The sequence below is a fragment of the Rhinoderma darwinii genome, chromosome 1 (genome assembly GCF_050947455.1).
Source record: "Rhinoderma darwinii isolate aRhiDar2 chromosome 1, aRhiDar2.hap1, whole genome shotgun sequence".
Taxonomy (NCBI): Eukaryota; Metazoa; Chordata; class Amphibia; order Anura; family Rhinodermatidae; genus Rhinoderma; species Rhinoderma darwinii.
Window position 1 is genome coordinate 580,884,406 of NC_134687.1, and position 15,960 is coordinate 580,900,365.

Genomic DNA, 15,960 nt, shown 5'->3' on the forward strand with positions numbered 1-15,960 from the left:
GCGTAGAGATGATTCTCTCTTAATCTAAGCAACACCTGGCAGACATGGCCCTGATGAGTCACAAGATCTGGGGAAAAAATCAAGATATCATCGAGGTACACCACAACACAGACATATAGGAGGTCACGAAATATGTCATTCACAAATTCTTGAAATTCTGCGGGAGCATTACACAGGCCAAAGGGCATGACCAAATATTCGTAGTGTCCATCACAAGTGTTAAAGGCAGTCTTCCACTCGTCTCCCTGATGGATCCGGATTAGATTGTAGGCCCCCCGCAGTTCAAGCTTGGAAAATTTTTTCGCCCCCCGTATACGATCAAAGAGCTCAGAAATCAACGGCAAGGGGTACCTGTTCTTCACCGTGATCTGATTGAGACCCCGGTAGTCAATGCAGGGTCGAAGGGATCCATCCTTCTTTTTGACAAAGCAAAACCCGGCTCCGGCCGGAGATGAAGACTTTCGTATGAAGCCCCTCTCTAGATTCTCTTTAATGTAGGCCGACATAGACTGGGTCTCTGGCAAGGAAAGAGGGTATACTCTACCGCGAGGAGGAGAAGAGTCAGGAACCAAGTCGATAGGACAGTCGTATTCTCGATGTGGTGGCAATATCTCTGCCTCCTTTTTGTCGAAGACATCAGCGAACTGAGAGTAACAAGGAGGTAGCCCAGACAATGACTGAGGCGAAGAAGGCTGGGATGGACGGACATGGCCCAGACAGAGGTCTAGACACTTGGGGCCCCACTGAAGAACCTCTCCAGAGTTCCAATTCAGGACTGGGGCGTGAAGACGGAGCCAAGGCAAGCCCAGCACCACTGGGTTGACGGCCTTGGACAGGACATACAGAGAGATCAGCTCGGAATGAAGAGCTCCCACCTGGAGTCTCAACGGCTTGGTCACAGACAATACTGGGTCAGGCAAAGGCAGTCCATCTACCGAGACAACGATCAATGGTCTCTCCAGCAAAACAGTGGGCAACTGAAGGAGATCCACAAGGTCTTGACAGATGAAATTGGCTGCGGAGCCAGAGTCCAGGTAGGCAGAGACTGGATGAGGACTCCCGCCAGCGACAATGGTAACAGGAATAAACAGCTTGGATGAGAATTCTCTATCAAGTGCAGTAGCGCCCAGGGTTGTCTCTCCAACCAATCCCAGACATTGGGGTTCCTTAGGCCTCTGGGGACACAGACGCACGACATGGCCAGCGGGGCCGCAATACAGACAGAGTCCAGAGGTGCGCCTGCGCTGTTTCTCCTGATCAGACAGTCTAAGCCGATCCACCTGCATCGGGTCCTCGGGCGCAGAAGAAGAACAGGGCTAGAGGGGTTGCTGGAAGTTGGGCGCCAGTCTAGGAAGCCGTCTCTCCTGAAGAATCTCTTGGGATCTCTCTCTGAGCCTTATGTCCACGCGGCTAGCCAGCTGAATCAGATCATCCAGGGCAGCTGGGAGATCTCGAGCAGCCAGTTCGTCTTTGATCTCAGGCGATAGGCCATGCCAGAAGGATGCTACCAAGGCCTCATTGTTCCAAAATAATTCTCCTGCCAGAGTCCGGAACTGGATGGTGTATTCGCCCACGGAGACGTCCTCCTGGCGCAGGTTAAAAATAGCAGTGGCAGCCGATGAGGCTCGTCCAGGCTCCTCAAATACGGAACGGAACAACCGCACAAACCCCAGGAAGTCTTTGGTCACGGGTCCCTGTCGTTCCCAGATTGGATTCGCCCACGCCAGGGCCTTGCTGGCGAGTAGGGATACAATAAAGGCGATCCTGGCTCCGTCCAAAGGAAATGCTTGGGCGTGCAGAGTGAAGTGGATTTGGCATTGGTTCAGGAACCCCCTGCACGAACTTGCATCTCCATAAAACCGTGGTGGCAATGGCAGCGAGAACCGAGAGTCCGAACTGGAGCTGCCAGGAGGTGTAGCTGGAGGGTCGATCGGAGAAGTCTCACTAGGGGCGATGACGGAAGAAACTAGTGCACCAAGATGCTGCGCCATGGAGTCTACTGCCACAATGAGTTGATCCTGTCACGCTTGCAGATCCTGCAGGCCTGCCTGCATGGCTTGGGAGGATGACAGGCTCTTGACTTGGCCAGCGGGGTCCATGGCCTGAGCGTACTGTCACGGCGCGGGGTGTGGACCCACTGGGCCGTACCGCGTAGCGGGGTAGCAGCTGGCCAACTAGGTACAAAACAATGTCTATAGTTCAAAACGGGTACCTGAGGCAATGTAGACAGTGGCAGGATCACGACTTGGCTTTCACAGCAGGTGACGCTGCGGATGCAGCGGGAAGGCACGACTTCGCTTTCACAGCAGGTGACGCCGCGGATGCGGCGGAAGACACGACTTGACTTTCGCAGCAGGAGACGCCGCGGATGCGGCGGAAGACACGACTTGACTTTTACAGCAGGTAACGATAGTACGGGATACAGGGTACAGGCAGCAGGAACAGGCAACACTGGGAACTGGAAAACACTGGGAGACCTTTAGCAAGACAGACTAGGGTATACAACAACGCTCAGGCAAGGAACCAGTGGGCAGAGCCCCATTTTATAGTCCAGCAGCCATTTGGGCTGATAACTGATTACTGGCAGCTGGACGCGTACTGGCCCTTTAAGGCCGTGCACGCGCGGGCGCCCTGCGGGGAACGGCGCGAGGACCCGGAAGACAGTGCCGGCGTCTGCCAGAGGGAGGAGGACACCGAGCAGAGAGGTGTCCATGGCCGGGATCGTCAGGGGGTGAGTTAGAACGGCGATCCCCGGCCATGGACGTAACACTCAGCACATAAATACAGCACTAGAACCAAGCTCAGTACATATATACAATACCAGAAGCAAGGTCAGTACATATATACAATACCAGAACGGAGATCTGTGCATAAATACAGCCCCAGGACCAAGCTCAGTACATCAATGCAGCGCCAAAACCAAGCTCAGTACATATATACATCCCCATAACCAAACTCAGTACATTTATACAGCACCAGAACCAAGCTCAGTACATAAATACAGCACCAGAACTGTAGCGTCCATGGCCACGGGCAGTCAGGGTTTACTCACCTCCCGACGCCAGCAGCCATGGATCAATGAGCGCTGGTCCCCATCTCCTTCCTAGGAGACACCAGCGCTCACTTCCGCTCCGGTCTGCTGTGTACCATAGGGTGCGCGCATGCTCGTGCCCGCTCTTAAAGGGCCAGAGCGCGCACCTGTAAAACAATCATCATTATCAACCACATGATTTCCTGGCCTATAAGAAGGCTCCAGCCCTTCTGATCCTTGCCTGAGCGTTGTTAGTTATTCCCAAGTCTGTTTTGAAAATGGTCCCTTAGTGTTTCCCGTTCTAGTTGTTACTGTTTGCCCTGTTACCTGTTCCTGTATTCCCGTGCTGTGTTCTTGTTCCTGTGCCTACTAGTTGGAGTCATGTCTACTGCACCTTCTGTTGCTTTGCCACGTCATGTGTCATCTGCCACGTCCAGAGGGATTCGCCACGTCTGGCGCAACCTGCGACACCTGTGTCATCTGCCATGTCCTAAGGGATTCGCCACGTCTGGCGCAGCCTGCGGTACCTGTGTCATCTACCACGTCCTGAGGGATTTGTCACATCTGGCGCAACCAGCGGCACCTTCTGTCATCCGCCATGTCTGCCGTTACCTGCTGCATCCACCTCCATCCGTGCTAGAGCTGCGGCCACTGTCTGGACTATCCAGGTACCCTTGTGCGGGACTTTGTATTTCTGGGGTTCCTGTTGTTTGACCAGCTGCCTCCCTGCTACGGCGGTGCGGCCTAGAGCATCTCCCAGCATGGCTTGAACAATGGTAAGGATATGCTGGGAGATGTTGTTTCACAAAAAAAACATACTACCCATAATCTCGCTGCAGATCATACAGTGACTACAATCAATACCTCTAAATATAATAGTGCCATACACTACACCTCTAACTATAATAGCGCCATACACTGTGTCCCTGATTATAATAGTGCAATACACTGTGTCCCACACACACACCGTGCCCCCTGTAGATAGTGCCCCCATAGCCCCCTGTAGATAGTGACCCCCGTAGATCCTTTGTAGATAGTGCCCTACATAGAAGCCCCTTTAGATAGTGCCCCACATACAGGCCTCTGTAGATAGTGCCCACATATGGACTCCAGAGCTGAAAAGCAATAGTGCTAACCACTGAGCCACCGTGCTGCCCTACATATAGCTTCCACTATAGATAGTGCTCCACATATAGCCCACCTCTGTAGATAGTGCCTCACATATAGCGCACCCATGTAGACAGTGCCCTACATATAGCCCCCCTGTAGATAGTGCCCCACAGGTAGCCCACCCCTGTATATAGTGTCCCACATATGGCCCACCCCTGTAGATAGTGCCCTACAAATAGCTCCCCTATAGATAGTGCTCCACATATAGCCCACCCCTGTAGACAGTGCCCTACATATAGCCCCCTGTATATAGTGCCCCACAGGTAACCCACCCCTGTATATAGTGTCCCACATATAGCCCACCTCTATAGCTAGTGCCCTACAAATAGCTCCCCCTATAGATAATGCTCCACATATAGCCCACCCCTGTATAGTGTCCCACATATAGGCCACACCTGTAGATAGTGCCCTACATATAGCTCCCCCTGTATATAGTGCTCCACATTCCCACATATAGACCCCCCTGTAGATGGAGCCCCCACTGTAGCTAATGCCACTCACAGTTTTAGTAGAAAAAAACAAAAACTTTACATACTCAACCTGATCCCGTTCCCGCGCCGTCCAGTGGCAATGCAGATCTGCTCTATTCTGAGCAGGTCTGCTGGAGCTGAACGACGCAAGCGACGCATCTTTGAAAGGAGCTGATTGGCAGGGCAGAATGACTTGCCCTATCAATCAGCGCCATTCAACAACGTTATCATGCCGCTATCGTCGTTGAAAGGCGCTGATTGGCGGGGCAAGTTATTTATTCCCGCCGATCAGCGTCAATGTAAGTCACTGAATGGTCGGGCACGGAACGCAGATGCAGGTACAATTACTGCAAGAGGGGGTGGCTGTCGTTAGCACCGGGGCCCCCTCCAGTGCTAGCAACGCCACCGGCATTAGAGGGCCCGTGCCGCCTGCCCATATATGCTAGAAGCGCAGGCCCCATAGTAGCGTAGCTATCACTGTAGCAGCCTTAATGGCTGCTAGCGGCGCCACCGGGCATATCGGGAGGGGCATGTCAGCGGGCAGCACGGGCCCCCTCATGCCGCTATGGCTGCTACAGCGATAGTTACGCCACTGCATTGGTTAAACCACGTCATGGTAAAAAAAAAAAGTAGCCCTTGCCGCTTATCTCTGAGCTCTTCGACAGGATTCGTATACATAAAGGTGACGAATGGAAAACCGCATTTAACACCCGGGATTGACACTATGAGTATCTTGTCATGCCCTTTGGACTGTGTAATGCTCCAGCAGTGTATGTCTGTGTGGTGGTGCATCTGGACGACATCTTGATCTACTCACCTGATCTGACAACGCATTGGAAGAATGTATGCCAAGTCTTATTGCGGCTAAGGGGAAACAAATTATACGCGATACTGGAGAAGTGCGTATTTGAAAAGAGATCCTTGCCCTTCCTGGGCTATATTGTCTCCCATCGTGGCCACGTCCTCAGGGTCCCCGAGCTATACAGAGAATTCTTGGATTCGCTAATTATTATCTAATTTGATAGTGACCCAAATTTGAATCTTACTTAATTTTACGCGCCTATCTCAAGAACGGGGGTCAGACGAACCCCGTTTGCCTACTGGGGAGGCCACAGCATTTAAACAGGATTGAATGGAGAGGTGACCCCCGTTCTCAAGATGGGTGGAGGTACAACAGCTGGAGTTGGACCTGCAGCTGTTGGGAATACCTGATGTCACTGTCCATTTATGTCCAGCACTCACAAGTCCATGGCCACGGCCATCGAGGGTTAAGTTGGAATGATGGTCCGTGGCCGTGAACGGAGACTCTAACGCCTCCTCTTCTTGGGACCAGAGTGAGAGAGAAATTTCTTAATGAGGGTAGGGGCATTGAGATTCTCTTCTGGCTCCCAGGACCTCTCCTCTGGACCAAACCCATTCCAATCAACTAAGTAAAAATTCCTTCCTCCTACTCTCTTGTAGTCCAGGATCTCCTTCACTTCAAACACATCGGAAGACCTGCTGGGGGCAACTGCAGGACTAGGAGTCTTACTGTAGTGGTTCAGAACCACAGGCTTCAGGAGGGACACATAATAGGAGTTGGGGATTTTAAGAGTAGGATGCAGCTGAAGTTTATGAGACAGGCTTAATTTGTTGCAGGATGTCAAAAGGACTGAGGAACCTAGGAGCAAATTTGTATGAAGGCTTTGGAAGAAACTGAAGTGGCTCTCTTCTCCTAGTATCCTCTTTTCGCTACATGCGATTGACTGCCAGTAGAATAGAGGACCAGGTCTGCTGCCAGATTTTTAGAAAGTCACCAAATGAAGAGTCAGCTGCGGGTACCTGGGATGTAGCCAAAACAGGAAGAGGGATGCGTGGATGTTGGCCGTAGACAATGAAGAACGGTGTGGAAGCAGTAGACTCACCTGTGTGGTTGTTGTAGGAGCATTCGGCCCATGGAAGAAGCTGTACCCAGTCATTATGCTGCATGGAGATGAAGTGACGAAGATGATTCTCCATGATTTGGTTAATCCTCTCGACTTAGCCATTGGACTTGGGATGGTAGGCTGAGGAAAAGTCAAATTTCACATCTAGGAGTTTACAGAGGGCTCTCCAGAATTTTGAGGTGAACTGAACCTCCCGATCAGACATGATATGAAGAGGCAAGCCATGCAAGATGTGCTGGATGAAGAGATTAGCCAGTCGAGGGGCAGAAGGTAGGCCGGTCAGCAGAATAAAATGTGCCATCTTCGAGAACTGGTCCACCACCACCCAGACCGTATTGTGTCCTGCTGAGGGTGGAAGATCTGTGACAAAGTCCATTGCTATATGCTGCCAGGGAGCATTGGCAACAGGCAGAGGTTGGAGCAAACCGGCAGGGTTATCTCTAGCCAACTTCAAATTAGAGGCCAACACAGGAGACCAATTCAAAATAAACGGGATAAATAAACCAAAAAAAAACCCAAAACAGAGGACAGCTGCATCCTCAAGTCCAGGGTAAATGTCAAGCCACGGCTCCATCGCAGTAATGCTCTCTGGAGTTCTTAAGCTCAGCAGTTCCCTGGGGCTTGGCCAGGTACATTTGAGGGCGGGTACAGCGGGTAGCGGGGTGAGTACAGCCACAGGCGCAATATTCGTGCTTAAAGCGGAAGATGCCATAGGACCGGCAATGGTCATCTTTGAAGAGCCAGCAGGTGCCGCCACACTTAACTGCCACTGGACTCCCTGCGGCTGCTGGTCCAGTGGCGCCCCCTGAAAAGGGGCGGTGCCACTGAGCCATTATCAACCACACCCAAACATCAGTGGCCTTGACCCCCCCAGCCGGTAGACGGCTGGAGGAACAAGTGACGACCGACCCTTCGTCGTAACGCCTCCACGCTGAACCCCCATAAGACTTATACGCATTATAAATCACATCCATATAAACAAATAAATCAGAACATCTCTCAGGATGCGGTTGACCCATAATGCAACCTAAAATTACGAAGTCCTGAAGACAAATATTGATAGTTCTGGCAACTTTTAACATTCTATCCATCCGACACTAATGACCATATGTCTATATAGGCATTTTCCCAAATCTTTTGCCTCACTTCCTTGGACAAGTGAGCCTTTAAGGGGCTTACCCCACAGAAAAAAGTATCTTTATACACACACCTAGATGCCTGTGCACCCATATTTAAGGAAACTGAAGCAGGTGACACAGACACTGGAGCAGACAAGGCAGCAGGGAAGAGAACCCATGCTCCAGCAAGCTGAGAGTGTGTGGCTAAGCTGTGAACACAAGGGGTCAAAGCAGGGACACCATCACCTTGCCTAGCTATTTCAGAAACTAATGTACTAGGGGGGTGGACGAACGCCCCTGTGCACACACGGGGGGAACTACAGGACCCCGGACCCACCGCTGACAAGACACAGGGAGCTAGCCGGCCGCCCATTTTGGTGGCCGGCCGGCTAATAGGCCGGAGTAAGCATTCCAAAGGAGCCTGCACAGAAGCCACAGCACTATTAACGGAGGAGGGAGTAGCAGCACCTGCAGCGATAAGAGCCTGGGTAAGCAAACCCACTCCCTCACTCCTAACCTTATCTAGGAGCATTGCTACCAGAGGATCAGCCATAACTCTGGTCTCACACAAGACTCATATTAAAATATGTATGGGATTAGAAACAATGCCACCCTTATACATGGGCTGTGTCTGGTATTGCAGCTCAGACTCATTCAAGTCTTCTCCAGTGGGGGTCAGCTATTAAGGTGATAATCGAGCTGTGGTCAACGATTATTTGCTGGAGTAGGTCATTTGGGTTTCACCTTTGCGCTTAAAAACGTACCTACCTCCAGTTGGCTGTCTTTTTTATCCTGAAATCCATAAGGAAGTCTGCCCATACTCCAACTGTGGTGTTGTTTGTATGCCTTTTCCCTTTTTTTATTGTTTTTTTTAAATAAAATAAAAAAATCTATATCTATATACAGTATATATTCAGGAGAAATAAATCTTGCAGCACTCCAACAGGATGTTGGAGTGCTGCAAGATTTATTTCTCCTGAATATTGATACAGTCCTAGGATCTGGACTGCTTGCTGGCACCCGTTCACATATGTAAGCTTTCTCTTACTGAGATTGAGTGCTGCTGCTTTCTCTGTTTGAATATATACAGTATATATATATATATATATATATATATATATATATATATATATATATATATATATATATATATATATATATATATAAATATATGTATATGCATAATCAGGCAGCACTGGCAGCATGCAGGTGCAAGCTCTAAGGAACAGTCCAGAGTTCCTAGTACATACAAATTGAAAAAATGAGCAGCAACTCCAAAGGTTCAAGTGAAAAAAATGGGTACTTTATTGCCCGTGCAACGTTTCAGCTCCGTCCACTGGGAGAAAGGCTCCAGTCAGTGTCGCACCTACCATGAGGCAAGGTGAGCCGACAGCCTCAGGCGGCACCACCTACCCGAAAACGGGGGGCGGCATTTTCAGCCAGGGACGGACTGGACCGGGGGGAGGAGCCATGCAGACACACATAGCAGACGTGCCGCATGATGGGCACGTCTGTAACACTCCTCTTCCTCTCTGACGCTGTACGCAGCACATGCCACCAGAGAGGAGCAAGTCTGCAGGAAGAGCGGTCCAGCGACGAGAAGTGACGAGACGCATGAGGTACGTTCCTGCCTTGCTGGAACCGGGACCCATGAGTATACTGCAAGGGGGTGTCTGGGCATTTTACCGACAGCACAGGGCTCTATGAGGCTGGAATAATCCACCCCATAGAGCCCTCACATAACTATAATGGAAGGATTAGTGGGGGGGGGGGGGTTGGTCTGAGTGTCTGACTTACTGCAGAGGGCTCTATAGGGGGGGATTCTGCCCCCCCTTTAGAGCAGTCAGTCAGATGCTCAGACACCCCTAACTTTGCAGTATAGCAACTAGTCAGGGCTCTATGGGGGGGATAATTCCTCCCTATAGAGCTCTCTGCTGTCAGTAAAACGCCCAGCCCCCCCTTGCAGTATACTCCCGGCCCCCCAGCGTTGGCCGACCCCTTTTAAATTAGTAGGGGCAGGAAGCTGAGCGCAGTATAAGGGCCTGTTCACATCAGCGTTGGCTTTCCGTTCCGGGGTTCCGTCGGAGGTAACCCTGCAACGGAAAGTCAAACTGAAACCACAGCTTCTGTTTCCGTCACTATTAGCGCAGTCGACTGCGCTATTGATTCCGTCAGAAAAACGGAAACCATTAGCAATGTTGCCGTCACCATTGATATCAATGGTGACTGAAACGGAAGCTTTGGTTTCCATTGCGGGGTTCACCCGACGGAAACCTCTGACGGAACCCCGGAACGGAAAGCCAATGCTGATGTGAACAGGCCCTAATCCTTCCCCATAAACCTGCCCCCGCTAATTCAAATATATGTATATATATATATATATATATATATACTGTTTATGTATATATATATATATATATATATATATAATGTATATACCGCTGAATCCTGTAACCGTCAGGTCAGTGGGACTGACTGATTCAGTGTCAGCGGGTCCTACAGGATCGAGCTGTTACCGATCACATCTAAGTTCATAACTTAGATCTGATCGATAATAGGCGACCTAATGGATTCAGGTCTCAGCACTATATACAGCTGCTCTGTATACAGGATACAAAGCAGCTGTATCTCAAAAAGTAACAATAATTTTCAATAAAAAGTAATTAAAACTTGCACCAATCGCATTGATAGATATCTTTTTATATATATATATATATATATATATATATATATATATATATATATATATATACACACTACCGTTCAAAAGTTTAGGGTCACTTAGAAATTTCCTTATTTTTGCAAGAAAAGCACCGTTTTTTTCAATGAAGATAACATTAAATTAATCAGAAACACACTATATATATTGTTAATGTGCTAAATGACTATTCTAGCTGCAAACGTCTGGTTTTTAATGCAATATCTACATAGGTGTATAGTGGCCCATTTCCAGCAACCATCACTCCAGTGTTCTAATGGTACATTGTGTTTGCTAACTGTGTTAGAAGGCTAATGGATGATTAGAAAACACTTGAAAACCCTTGTGCAATTATGTTAGCACCACTGTAAACAGTTTTGTTGTTTAGAGGAGCTATACAACTGACCTTCCTTTGAGCTAGTTGAGAATCTGGAGCATTACATTTGTGGGTTCAATTAAACTCCCAAAATGTCTAGAAAAAGAGAGCTTTCATGTGAAACTCGACAGTCAATTCTTGTTCTTAGAAATGAAGGCTATTCCATGCAAGAAATTGCCAAGAAACTGAAGATTTCCTACAACGGTGTGTACTACTCCCTTCAGAGGACAGCATACACAGGCTCGAACCAGAGTAGAAAGAGAAGTGGGAGGCCCCGCTGCACAACTGAGCAACAAGACAAGTACATTAGAGTCTCTAGTTTGAGAAATAGACGCCTCACAGGTCCTCAACTGGCAGCTGCATTAAATAGTACCCACAAAACGCCAGTGTCAACGTCTACAGTGAAGAGGCGACTCCGGGATGCTGGCCTTCAGGGCAGAGTGGCAAAGAAAAACCAATATCTGAGACTGGCTAATAAAAGGAAAAGATTAATGTGGGCAAAAGTACACAGACATTGGACAGAGGAAGATTGGAAAAAAGTGTTATGGACAGACGAATTGAAGTTTGAGGTGTTTGGATCACACAGAAGAACATTTGTGAGATGCACAACAACTTAAAAGATGCTGGAAGAGTGCCTGACGCCATCTGTCAAGCATGGTGGAGGTAATGTGATGGTCTGGGGTTGCTTTGGTTCTTGTAAAGTGGGAGATTTGTACAAGGTAAAGGGGATTTTGAATAAGGAAGGCTATCACTCCATTTTGCAACTCCATGCCATACCCTGTGGACAGCGCTTGATTGGAGCCAATTTCATCCTACAACAGGACAATGACCCAAAGCACACCTCCAAATTATGCAAGAACTATTTAGGGAAGAAGCAGGCAGCTGGTATTCTATCTGTAATGGAGTGGCCAGCGCAGTCACCAGATCTCAACCCCATAGAGCTGTTGTGGGAGCAGCTTGACCGTATGGTATGCAAGAAGTTCCGATCAAGCCAATCCAACGTGTGGGAGGGCCTTCTGGAATCATGGGGTGAAATTTCTCCCAATTACCTCAGCAAATTAACAGCTAGAATGCCAAAGGTCTGCAATGCTGTAATTGCTGCAAATGGAGCATTCTTTGACAAAAGCAAAGTTTGAAGGAGAAAATTATTATTTGAATTAAAAAATCATTATTTCTAACCTTGTCAATGTCTTGACTATATTTTCTAGTCATTTTGCAACTCATTTGATAAATATAAGTGTGAGTTTTCATGGAAAACACAAAATTGTCTGGGTGACCCCAAACTTTTGAACGGTAGTGTATATATATATATATATATATATATATATATATATATATATATATATATATATATATACAGTGAAGGAAATAAGTATTTGATCCCTTGCTGATTTTGTAAGTTTGCCCACTGTCAAAGTCATGAACAGTCTAGAATTTTTAGGTTAGGTTAATTTTACCAGTGAGAGATAGATTATATAAAAAAAAACACAGAAAATCACATAGTCAAAATTATATATATTTATTTGCATTGTGCACAGAGAAATAAGTATTTGATCCACTACCAACCATTAAGAGTTCAGCCTCCTCCAGACCAGTTACATGCTCCAAATCAACTTGGTGCCTGCATTATGGTCACCTGTATAAAAGACTCCTGTCCACAGACTCAATTAATCAGTCTGACTCTAACCTCTACAACATGGGCAAGACCGAAGAGCTTTCTAAGGATGTCAGGGACAAGATCATAGACCTGCACAAGGCTGGAATGGGCTACAAAACCATAAGTAAGATGCTGGGTGAGAAGGAGACAACTGTTGGTGCAATAGTAAGAAAATGGAAGACATACAAAATGACTGTCAATCCACATCGATCTGGGGCTCCATGCAAAATCTCACCTCGTGGGGTATCCTTGATCCTGAGGAAGGTGAGAGCTCAGCCGAAAACTACACGGGGGGAACTTGTTAATGATCTCAAGGTAGCTGGGACCACAGTCACCAAGAAAACCATTGGTAACACATTAAGCCGTAATGGATTAAGATCCTGCAATGCCCGCAAAGTCCCCCTGCTCAAGAAGGCACATGTAGAGGCCCGTCTGAAGTTTGCAAATGAACATCTGGATGATTCTGAGAGTGATTGGGAGAAGGTGCTGTGGTCAGATGAGACTAAAATTGAGCTCTTTGGCATTAACTCAACTCGCCGTGTTTGGAGGAAGAGAAATGCTGCCTATGACCCAAAGAACACCGTCCCCACTGTCAAGCATGGGGGTGGAAACATTATGTTTTGGGGGTGTTTCTCTGCTAAGGGCACAGGACTACTTCACCGCATCAATGGGAGAATGGATGGAGCCATGTACCGTCAAATCCTGAGTGACAACCTCCTTCCCTCCACCAGGACATTAAAACCAGCACGACAATGACCCGAAACATACAGCCAAGGCAACAAAGGAGTGGCTCAAAAAGAAGCACATTAAGGTCATGGAGTGGCCTAGCCAGTCTCCAGACCTTAATCCCATCGAAAACTTATGGAGGGAGCTGAAGATCCGGGTTGCCAAGCGACAGCCTCGAAATCTTAATGATTTACAGATGATCTGCAAAGAGGAGTGGGCCAAAATTCCATCTAACATGTGTGCAAACCTCATGATCAGCTACAAAAAACGTCTGACTGCTGTGCTTGCCAACAAGGGTTTTGCCACCAAGTATTAAGTCTTGTTTGCCAAAGGGATCAAATACTTATTTCTCTGTGCACAATGCAAATAAATATATATAATTCTGACAATGTGATTTTCAGTTTTTTTTTAAATATAATCTATCTCTCACTGGTAAAATTAACTTAGCCTAAAAATTCTAGACTGTTCATGTCTTTGACAGTGGGAAACTTACAAAATCAGCAAGGGATCAAATACTTATTTCCTTCACTGTATGTATTTACATATATATATATGTATGTATATGTATATATATATATATATATATATATATATATATATATATATATAGGTAGAGATAAGCAGCACTCTGCGACAGATTCCAACATGGTAATGGGTGCAAGCAGGTAATCCAGATCCGTGGATTATAAGACATGAATGAAAGAAATCCCACAGCACTCCGATGGCTCCAAAAAGTATGTGATTTATTCAGTCAACAGCTGCAACGTTTCCGTCCTGCTATAGGACCTTTTTCAAGCATGCTGCGGGATATGTATATAGACTACCGTTCAAAAGTTTAGGGTCACTTAGAAATTTCCTTATTTTTGCAAGAAAAGCACAGTTTTTTTCAATGAAGATAACATTAAACTAATCAGAAATACACTCTATACATTGTTAATGTGCTAAATGACTATTCTAGCTGCAAACGTCTGGTTTTTAACCCCTTCAGGACTGAGCCTGTTTTGGCCTTCAGGACGAAGCCGATTTTTAAAATCTGACATGTGTCACTTTATGTGGTAATAACTCCGGAATGCTTTTACCTATCCAAGTGATTCTGAGATTGTTTTCTCGTGACACATTGGACTTTATGTTACTGCCAAAATTTGCCCGATAGATTCTGTATTTAATTGTGAAAAACACCAAAATTTAGCGAAAAATTGCAAAAATTAGCATTTTTCTAAATTTAAATGTATCTGCTTGTAAAACCGATAGTAATACCACACAAAATAGTTACTAGTTACCATCCCCCACATGTCTACTTTAGTTTGGCATCGTTTTTTGAACATTATTTTATTTTTCTAGGACGTTACAAGGCTTAGAACTTTAGCAGCGATTTCTTATATTTTCAAGAAAATTTCAAAAGGCGATTTTTACAAGGACAAGTTCAGTTCTGAAGTGGCTTTGAGAGTCTTATATATTAGAAAGTCCCCATAAATCACCCCATTTTGAAAACTGCACTCCTCAAAGTATTCAAAACAGCATTCAGAAAGTGTATTAACCCTTTAGGCGTTTCACAGGAATTAAAGAAATGTAGAGGTGAAAGTTACAAATTTCATTTTTTTTATACAAAATTCATTTGTAATACATTTTTTTCTATACCACAGAAGGTTTTTCCCAAAAAATGTAACTTATTATTTATTGCCCAGATTCTGCAGTTTTTAGAAATACCCCACATGTGGCCCTAGTTCGGTCATGGACTGAAACACAGGCCTCAGAAGCGAAGGAGCACCTAGTGGATTTTGGGGCCTTCTTTTTTTAGCATATATTTTAGGTACCATGTCAGGTTTGAAGAGGTCTTGTGGGGCCAAAACAATAAAGACCCCCAAAAGTGACCTCATTTTGGAAACTACACCCCTCAGGGAATTTATCTAGGGGTATAGTTAGCATTTTGAACCCACAGTTTTTTTGCTAAATTTATTTGAATTAGGATTTTGAAATTCTGATTTTGCTGGAATGGTTTTCAGTGCCATGTCGCGTTTGAAATGCACTGGAGGGAACAAAATAGTGGAAACCCCCGGAAAGTGACCCCATTTTGGAAACTACACCCCTCAAGGAATTTTTCTAGGGGTAAAGTTAGCATTTTGACGCCACGGTTGTTTTGCTGAATTCATTGAAATTATTCTGTAAAGGTAAAAATCGACTTTTTTTCTGAAAAAAGGAAGCCATTTTTAATTTTTACAAGGAATAAAGGAGAAAAAGCACCCCAACATTTGTAAAACAATTTCTCCCGATTACGGAAATATGCCATATGTGGTAATAAACTGCTGTTTGGACCCACAGCAAGGCTTAGGAGGGAAGGAGCGCTATTTGGCTTTTGGAGCTCAAATTTAGCTGAAATGGTTTTTGGGTGCCATGTTGCATTTGCAAAGCCCCTGAGAGGCCAAAACAGTGGAAACCCCCCAAAAGTGGAAATTACACCACTTAAAGAATCTATCTAGGGATATAGTGGGCATTTAGACCCCACAAGTCTTTTGCAGGATTTATTAGAATTAGGCCGTGAAAATGAATATCGACATTTCTTCCACTAAATTGTTGCATGTTTTTCAATTTCACAAAGGATAAAGGGGGTAAAAGCACCCCAACATTTGTAAATCAATTTCTCCCGAGTACGGCAATACCCCACGTGTGGTCACAAATGGTTTTTCATTAGAAAGTAATTAACCCTTTCTGGAGTGATCCATTTTTTTCTTTTCCTTCTTAGTTTTTTCCTCCCCGCGTTCCAAGAGCCACAACGTTTTTATTTTTCAGTC